The 10,385-nt window shown below is 33.9% G+C and overlaps 1 non-coding gene across 1 annotated transcript; it reads left to right on the top strand.

Moving 5' to 3' along the window:
* Positions 1-9,267: 9,267 nt before the first annotated feature.
* Positions 9,268-9,375, top strand: LOC122280189. The gene has a single exon (XR_006229776.1). It is a non-coding gene; the product is annotated as a small nucleolar RNA R71 (small nucleolar RNA).
* Positions 9,376-10,385: the final 1,010 nt, after the last annotated feature.

The following is a 10,385-nucleotide window of genomic DNA, read 5'->3' as shown; positions in this document are numbered from 1 at the left end:
ACCACTTTTAAAATACGTAAATTATTATCACTATTGAGAAAATTCGATGATGACAATATACTCAGAAAACGTTATTGCAGTAAAAAATTAAATTAATATAGATAAATAATTGATCCAAACATAATCAAGGAACTAATTCGTTCAATAGAAAAAATATGACTGAATTTATAAAAAAAAAAAATTCTATTATTATTCAGAGAAAAAAAATCAACAATCAAGTGAGAATAATAAAATAAAAGGATTTTAATAATAGAAAATTAAATATATATATTAAAAATATCATAATGTATAAATTCTTTCTTAACTTTACTTAAAAATTTAATTATTTATAAATATAATAAATAACAAAAATATAAAAGATAAATAAAGTAAACGGCGGCCATGTCATCTCTTCGTTCTTCCCTTGAGAATTTCCGTCATGCGTCTCCATCCAAGAAAGAACCCCCCTTATAACGTCTAAAACCCCAAAAAGGCCAAAAAGCCAAAACTGCCTCCACGTGTATATTCCTCTAGCATTCAAAAATAAAATATATAAACGTGCTATTCCTTCTAAAGCCAAAAGAAAGCTCCTTGTTGCGTGCGTCCAACTCAAAAGGACGAAAGGAAGGGCCCAATGTCTCTCGCTTGAAAGCCGATATTTTTTTTTTTTTTTTTTTCCTTTAAGCATTAGTGCATGCTTCACCTATATATATAAAATAGAAATTAGAATGCAAATTATCTCTCACCAACTAATAATATAATATTTGAGATTTAAAATATTATAAAATTATGTTCAAATATATCTTGATGTTAATAGATATTAAATTTAATAATATAAATTATATCTTATTATTTTTATTCACATTTTAATATTTTAATCCAATAATAAGATATTTATATTATACTTTTGCGCACTCATCACACCTCTCAACTTACTCATTACTAGTCTTTGGCAATTTTCATGCCAAAATAATAAAAGAGACTAAAGAAAATTACACACAAAGGCCACCAAATCATACTTTTCAAATTCACATATCAAAACAATATTAGAAATTCAATAACTTTATCATAAGCAATCCACCTATAGAAATTCACAAAGTTTGCATGTTCCATACCATATCCATCTAACCAAAAGCCCTGACACATGCAACATCAAGAACATTTCAAGCAAAAGGTTCAAATCCATAACTCTTGGGTATAAAAGTGTTTCATATGGAGATTCTTTCTACGAAGTTGATAATGAGTGTACACATACTCTCATGGAAAATTAGGCAATTATATACAAGCAACAAACAAACATTGATCTTATGATATGAACACTAACAAATGAGACTTCCACTACTCTTTTCAAAAGATTACTTAGGATCAGAACAGTCAACACAAAAGGTTGTAACATGACTTGGGTTCGGGGCTATATGAAAAAAAGAATGAAAAAGATTCAAATACTTCCAAGTATATGCAAAGGAAATTTTATTAAATAACTTAGTAGACCACACTTCTCACTTGATGTACTCTCCAACATTTCAGATCATCAAATAATAATACTTTTCCTTCTTCTTTTTCTTATCTTTTTTTTCAATAATTTGATGAACAAACACACGCCACTTTAGAATTCTTGTCATTTCTATCCAATCTTGGCCTTTTTTTTCTTTTTTTCTTTTCTTTTTTTATTTGAGAATGCAACATAAAAGAAAGATAATACAAATTCCACACTTAGTATACACTTGGAAGTAAAAAGGAAAGAAAAGTCAGTGTATAGGCTAAACTCCAATGTGGAGAGGCATGGATGATGTGGACATATAAAAAGAAAAAGTTACATGTGTTTATTGGTTCAAAGTTGGTTACTAGGGGTCTATGATAGAAAATGTTAGCATAAAAGGCTCAAACATTGATTCTAAGTTAACCTTCATCATGTCCCAAGTATATCCACCATCTTATCACAAGCCATGTAATGAATGATATTCTAAAAAAAGTGCCCAATTCAAAAGATCAATGAATGCTTATGTTATGCCCCCAACTCCCACATACGAAAACACAGGAATCGAGGCATCAAAATAATGACAACGTGGGTCACGCATCCCATCGCTAAGTGCCAAGTGTTTGTACATGCAATACGTGTACAACAAAATAACATAGTGGATAATAAAAGCCAGTTAACTAAGTACCAGAATTTGTTAAAAAGACAAACTCGCTTAAAGACAAGCATATCAGAATATTACAAATTTCCAGTAACATCATAAAATCAAAATACTTAATTTATAGGTAAGGAAATAATTTCCAAATAATACAATCAAAACTCAATCAGTCATCCGGCAAAGCTGCCTCTTCGGGCTCAGCCTCCTCATCATTTGCATCAAAATCTACAATATCAAAGACGGTACCACAGGTAAGTAATAATCCAAGCAACCCACAAGATAAAAATACATTAAAGCCACTACAATATGCATGAACGTGATGTCATATGCATGAGATCCAAAAATAAACATTTCTAAAAAATAATCATTTTCTAACGCACACCAAAAATCACATTTGGCCCATAAATCCAATCCATTAAAACATATCTGCCATTTTCCTAGAAAATGGCCCAATATCTATTATCAAAACCAATTTCTAATTTTAATCTGTATGTACCATGGTCTCGCCTAAGGACCATTTGCAAACCCTGGCTCCTTTCGTCACACCATGGGTAACGACCATGCGTGTGACTTCATAACGAGCCATGCTCAGTTTAACGTCTAGTGTGTTCGTAGCCAAGCATTCTCTAGCTCTCACCAACAGAGGGGCCACGGAGTTAGCACGAGAGGGTTACTATCTTGTTCGATCTCGTTGTCGCCCAGCGACAACGCAGGGGATATCACTCAGTATATTGCGCTCCCGAGTGACCAAATGAGCTCCACCAAGATGATGCCTCATCTCAGTTTGGGGTCGTGATACACACACACCCAAAAATTCATTAACACCTGAAAACCCAGTTTTCAATTTCTAACACATGTACATGCATGCATCATACAATGCAAATGACAAGATAAATTATCTAATAAATCCAACATCATCCAAATATAAATAACTCCATCCTCAAATCCATCCGACCCTTAACTCCTTGGACTCAGTCCGGCACAACCAACCAAATCACAATGTATTGTTAAAGCAAAAATATATTTAAATCTTCAAGAAAGTTTGGAAAATACTCACAGCGCTATAAAATATTTTTCGAAGGATCACGAAAGTGCAAAAAGCGGCGGCAAGGCAATGTAACAGTGCAAATTGCATTAAGATTGTGAGTCTCAAAATACCCACTTTTGAATGGAGACAAACTAAGACTTGGAATGGCGATGGAAGTCAAAAAATGGCCCAATCGGATTTTAACTAGTGGTGGTTGCTCCAACGACAGATCGAAGTTGGAAAAGGGTGGGTTAGGTCAGTAAGAGGCCTGTGATGAAGTGGTGAAGAAATGGTGACCGAAGGTGGAGAGACAGCGATGCTAGAGCAAATGGACGCCGCAGCTTGGAGGGACTCATAGTGGCTAACGGTGGCACGGTTGGGGATAAAAATAGAGGGGGATGTTCACTGGCCGGAAGGGAAGAGAATGGACTGGGCGGTGAGGTACAAGGCGGCGCACTAGAGGTCCGAAAGAAATGAACGGGAGAGGAAGGGGCTGGGTCACGCGGGCTGGAGGAGAAGCAGGGGAGGAAAAGAAGAAAAAGAAAAAGAAGGAAAGAAAAAGAGAAGAAAAGAAAAAGGGAAAAATAAAAAATAAAGGAAAAGAAATAAGGCCCAGCATTTTCCAACCCAAGGTCTCAACTGATCCAATGAATATAAATTTTAAAACAGCGAGTTCAATAAAATAATTTAAACATAGTGACTTAATAAAATAAAATAATAAAATCCAACAATAAACTACTTTAAAATAAGGAGCATTTTAAATGTAAAATAATAATTAATATTAAGAAAGCACATCAAAAATATTTTTTTACAACTTAAAAATCATAAAATAAATCTAACGAAAATCCGATAAATTTAAAATAAGAGAATCAATTTTAAATCAATTAAAATACTCATTCAATAAAAATACACTAAAATACGGGGTATTCCAGCTTATCACAATTTATGCATTTGTAAGCTCTCAATCCTCTCCAAAACTCACATGAATACTTAACCAAAGAGTTCTCTAGCTACATGTGTCAAACCACCATCTTACCACAAAACTTGGATGAGTGCATTAGAGGTTCTGTGAATGCTTAAGCAAAAAATAATTATGATGGGTTTGGTGAATCCAACAAGATGGCTATGAATGAGAATGAGAACAGATGTGAAAATGATGCACGTGTGATGCAAATTTTTTTAAAAATATTGACACATGAAAATATGCTACAAAGTTCCAACAAACATTTTAAATATTGAATTTGTACCACCACCCTCCACCTTAAACGAAACATTGTCCTCAATATTTAAGAATCAAAATTGAATGGAAAATTCTTAAAAATGGTAGAATACACCTGATGAGTGATGTGGGTAGCTCGCTAAGCACAAAAAATGGTAACCTGAAATGAAAAAATGAAACTAACCTGCAAACAAAAACAAAGAAAATAACAGCAAACAAAAGGAAAAGAAAGAAAATGAGATAAAACAAAAAGAAAACAAAACAAAACAAAAAACAAATAAAGAACAACGTACATGTGTAGTGTGGTCAAGGTTGATAGATCGGATCCACAAGTGAAATATATTCCACTTCTGGAACTTACCTATCAATTAATATTTTAAGGTATTAACCATTTATTTTAAAGATCTGATCATCCTTATGAATCCTTTATTTTTACCGCCCCATTTACAAAAATATTTTTCACTACAAAAGGGTCGGTCCACCTAGATCGAAGTTTTCCTAGGTGCTGATGGAGTCTATAATCATATAAAATTACTCAATCATTAGGTTTAAACGTTTTTTTCAAAATATTTTTTATCATAAAATGCTTTCATTTTAGCCTCATAAATTCTAGAGTTTTCATAAGGATCATTTCTAAACTCTTCTAACTCAGTCAACTAAAATTTTCTAAGCGTACCTGTTTCTCCCATGTCAAAATTGAAATACCTGATGGCCCAATAAACTCAATACTCGAGCTCCACAAATAAGTAGCAAGGTTTTCCAAAAACAAGCCTATAAGGTGACATGCCTAAGAGAGTTTTGAAAGTTGTACGGTAGACTCAAAGTGTAATAACTAGTCTCAAAGACTAATCTTTGTGATCCGAATTGACATTTTTTTCTACAATTTATTTAATTTCCCTATTTGCAAGTTCTACGTATCCACTTATCTGGGGGTGGTAGGCAGAATAGATATTATATACCACCTCATATTTTTTCATCAAAGTCTCAAAAGAACGGTTGCAAAAATATATACCTGAATCACTAATGATAGCATGTGGTGTACCAAATCGAGATAACACTCTCTTTGAGAAATTTAATTACCGTCCTATTATCATTGCTCCTGTAAGCTGCTATCTCTATCCACTTTGACACATAATCTACTGCCACAATAATATATTGATATCCAAAAGAAGGAGGAAATGGTCCCATAAAATCAATGTCTCAACAATAAAAAATTTCAATCACTAAAATTGGGTTTAAGGGCATCATATTACGATGGGACATAACTCCTAACTTTTGACACTTTTCACATGAGCGAAAATACATGTTTGCATCATTAAATAAGATGGACCAATAAAATCCGCATTGTAAAATTTTTGTAACAGTTTTCTTCACTGAAAAGTGGCCCCTACAAGCTTGGGAGTGACAAAATTCTATGACGCTAGCAATCTCTTCATTAGAGATGCAATGCCTTAAATTTTGGTCAGGACAGTATTTGAAAAGAAAATGGTCATTCCAATAGAAATTACATACCTCAGTCATGAATTTCCTCTTGTTATGAGCTCTCCAATCCACTGGTATCTCACCTGCAGTTAAGTAATTCATAATATGAGCAAACCATGATAGAGAAGTAATAGAAAGTAAATGCTCATCAGTAAAATCATCCCTGATTGGCAGGTGGTTAGAGGTGTCCTCAAATGTGAGTCTCGAGAGATGGTCAGCCACTACATTCTCCACTTCTTTCTTGTCTGTGATGGTGATGTCAAATTTCTGCAAAAGTAAAATCCACCGTATTAGTCACGCCTTAGCATCATTCTTTGTAAGAAGGTACTTAAGGGCTGATTGATCTGTGAAAACTTATCCAAAGCAAACACTATAGCTAGCAACTCTTTTTCAATGGTGGAGTAATTCATCTGAGCACTATTTAGAGTTCTACTAGCATCACATATGATCTCTAAAGGTAAAGTCCAATTAGGTAGCTGCATTATGGGTGCTGAGGTAAGCTTACCAATTAGTGTTTTAAATGCCTCTTGACAAGTTTGTGTCCACTCAAATGGGACATCTTTAACTAGGAGGTCACATAGTGGTCTAGATATGGTGGAAAGATTCTGTATAACCTTTTATAAAAGCCCACATGACCAAGATAGTATCTCACATCCTTTATTGTCCTAGGTGTAGGTAACTTAGAAATTAATTCAATATTAGATTGATCAACCTCTGTCTCCCTAGAGAAAATAATATGCCTTAAGACAATACCTGACGGTACCATAAAGTAGCATTTTTTTCAATTCAAAACCAATTACTTCTCCTCACAATGAGTCAACACTTTCTCTAAATTCAATAAGGATGCATCAAAAGAAGATCCAAAAATAGTCAAGTCATCTATAAAAACTTCTATGCAGTTTCACTAAAAATGCTTATCATACAACATTGAAAAGTAGTAGGTGCATTACACAATCCAAATGGCATTCTACAAAAAGCATAAGTACCAAAAAGACAAGTGAAAGTGGTTTTATCCCGGTCTTCTAGTGCAATTTCAATTTGATAATAACCAGAATAACCATCCAAGAAACAATAGAAATGATAACTAGCTACATAATCAAGAATTTGATCAATAAAAGGGAGAGGAAAATGATCTTTCTTGGTGGCAACATTCAATTTTCTGTAATCAATGCACATCGGTTACCCAGTCACATCCCAAGTCATTCTTCATCACAGTAACACCTAACTTTTTAGGAGCAACCTGTGTATGACTTACACATTTACTATCAGCAATATGATATATGATTCTTGCATCTAATAGTTTCAACACTTCATTCTTCACCACTTATTTCATAATGGGATTAAGCCTATGCTGGGGGTCTCTACGATGGCCAGCTCATTCTTCCAAGTTAATTTTATGAGAACAGACCAGGGGACTGGCACCTTTTATATTAGCAATGCTCTAACCTAAGGCTAACTTATGTTCACTTAGGGTCTGAATTAATTTTTCACCTTGAGGCGCAGACAATTTAAATGAGATAAGAAAAGAAAAAGTATCACCTGGACCAAGGAAAGCATATTTTAAACCCTTAGGCAAAGACTTCAATTCAAAATTGGGTGCTTCCACACTTGAAGGAATTTGTTTTTCATCTTTCTTAGGCAACTCCTCAAACTTTGGTTGCCATGCTCAAGTGTCATAATCTTGAGTTCTATAACAAATAACACAAATATCAACTACATAAAATGGATCATTGATAGAATCAAAATTAGAATTAACAAGAAAATATTCAAGGGGATCAAAATCATGAACCGTAAAAACTCACATATCCATGAGCGAGTCAATCACGTATGTCTAGTGGCTCTCATCATTATCTTCTGACTATTTTGCAATATGGAAAATATTCACCTTGAGAGTCATGTTTTCAAAAGACAGTTTCATGAGCTCATTCCTGCAATTAATAAGAGCATTAGCAGTGGCAAAGAAATGCATACTTAAAATCAAAAGAATTTTAGAAGTAGTATCAACAACAAAGTTAGTGTCAAGGATTAGGAAATCAATAGGATAATAAAATTTATCAATTTGAATTAGAATATCCTCTACCACACCCCAGGGTACTTGACTGAATGGTCAGCCAATTGCAATACCATAGTGATTGGTTTGATTTCTCCCAACTCCAACTGCAAATAAATAGAATATGGCATTACATTCACTATAGCTTCTAAATCTAGCAAAGGTTACCCAAACTCATGATTTCCAATGTTGCATGCAATGGTTGGACAATTAGGATTCTTGTACTTGGGAGTATTCTGCTACTGAATTAGAGCACTAACTTGCTCTGTCAGGAACACTATCTTCTTTACATGGTGCTTCCTTTTAACTGTATACAAATCCTTGAGAACTTTTATATAAGTAGGAACTTGTTTAATCACATGCAAAAGAGGAAAATTGATTTTTACCTGCCTTAGATTCTCTAGGATTTCATTGTTAGGATCTGGAGTTCGCTTGCTTGATTTTAAAGCTTGGGAGAATAGTACCCTAATAGGACTCTTTGTCACCTCAGGTTCTTTGTGTAATGACTTACCACTTCATGTTACAATGACATTCACATCTTTCAAATTCTCTTGCGCCATGTGTTGACCATGGGGTGCAGATTGAGCTTGAGAAGGGAACTTACCTCGCTCATTCACACTCAAGGAACTCATAAATTTGAACATTTGACTCTTTATCTCCTTGTTTTCTTCAACAACTTGTGTAATCAAATATTCAAACTTTTGGTTAGTCTTACCCTATGCCTCAAAAAAAGCATGCAAAGTGTCTTCTAAAGAACTCCTAGAAGATGAAGGTGCATGATATGGTGTAGAATATTATATAGGTGGTTGTGCAGGTGATTGGTTTTCAGACTTCCAGCTAAAATTGGGGTGATTGCACCACCCTAGATTATAGTTATCAGAGAAATATGTAAAATGCTTTTTTTATATACCTAAGGCATTATATTGTTTTTCATACATCTCTCTCATCTCAGCAAATGTGGAACACTCTTGGGTGAGGTGATCTACTCTGCCACACACAAAACATGGTCCAAAAGACTCTGCATGATTAGCCACGTATGTTGGATTTAAGTCCTTAGTCTTTAACATCTCTAGCTCCCTAGCGAGCATCTCAACCTTAACCTTTTGGTTATCCTTCTTAACCTTTTGGTTATCTTCATCTCTGATATGGTAAATTCCATCACCATTTGGTTTTCTTGCAGGTCATGACCTATTTGTGCTATCAGTATTACTAGGTCCAGTCTAAGTGTGAGCTTTTTCAGCAAGCTCATTGAGGTATTCTATGGTCTCATCAGGATCTTTTTGTAAGAACTCACCATTACACATCATCTCCACAAAATTGGCGCTCTCTAGGTATAAGTCCCTCATAAAAATAGTTCACTAAGCGCTAATTCTCATACCCATGGTGAGGATACATATTCAACAACTCATTAAATCTCTCCCAAGACTGATACAAAGTCTCACTATCTTTTTGTGCAAAGGTAGAGATTTACCTTTTTAAAGCGTTGGTCTTATGTTAGGAAAAGTATTTATTAAAAAAGACCTGAGTCATCTCATTCCATGACCCAATAGATCGTGGTCTTAGTGAGTATAGCCAACTTTTAGCTCTATCCTTAAAAAAGAAAGGAAGGAACTTAAGTCTCACAACGTCATCAGTTGCATTTTAACTATAAAAAGTCGTAACTACTTCCTCAAACTCCCTAATGTGCACATATGTATTTTCATTTTTCAAGTCATGAAAAGTAGGAAGTAATTGTATCATCTCTGTTTTAAAATCCAGTTGGTGAATACATGATGCATGACGGTGTGGTTGTGCGTGTAGAGTGAAGGTAATTCTGAAGGATTCTAGTGGGTTGATTTCCATACTCACTCATTTCCTCAAAATTAGAAGAATTATCAAACAAATTATTAGAAAAATTAGACTCTAACTCTGACTCTAACACAGGTCTATAAGCAAATTGACCCAATGCGTCTCTATACCTGTGCATACAAGGTAAAGAAAAATGCAATACTAAAAAAAAACTACATAAAGAGAAAATAAAATAAAATAAAGATGCATCAAGCTAAAAGATGGAACGAAATTACCGTCTGTACAAACTGCTGAAAAGAAAAACTATCTAGCAATTCTTCTACCATCTTCTCGGCAATCGCGCCAAAATTTGATTATGCCTAAAGAATAACGCGGTAATTGTAACACAGCTTTGGGGTGTCAATTCCACAAAGAGAAAAATTAAAAGAATATTAGAACAAACAAATAAACTAAAGAAAAATGTTAAATGATTAATGCAGAACAAACATTAATTTTAAATGCAAATTAAAGTGAAGCAAAGTGACTAACAGAAAAAGTATTCAAATTTAATTGAGAATGATAAAACAAAAGAATTTTAATAATTAAAATCAAATGCATAAATTAAAAATAAATTGAAAATACTATCTAATGTGCAAGTTCATTTCTAATCATACTTAAAAATTTAGTTATCTATAAATATAATAGATAACAAAAATCTCAAAAGAG

The sequence above is a fragment of the Carya illinoinensis genome, chromosome 10, assembly GCF_018687715.1.
Source record: "Carya illinoinensis cultivar Pawnee chromosome 10, C.illinoinensisPawnee_v1, whole genome shotgun sequence".
Lineage (NCBI taxonomy): Eukaryota > Viridiplantae > Streptophyta > Magnoliopsida > Fagales > Juglandaceae > Carya > Carya illinoinensis.
The sequence above is the reverse complement of the archived record's forward strand: the minus strand, read 5'-3'. Positions and strand labels throughout refer to the sequence as shown.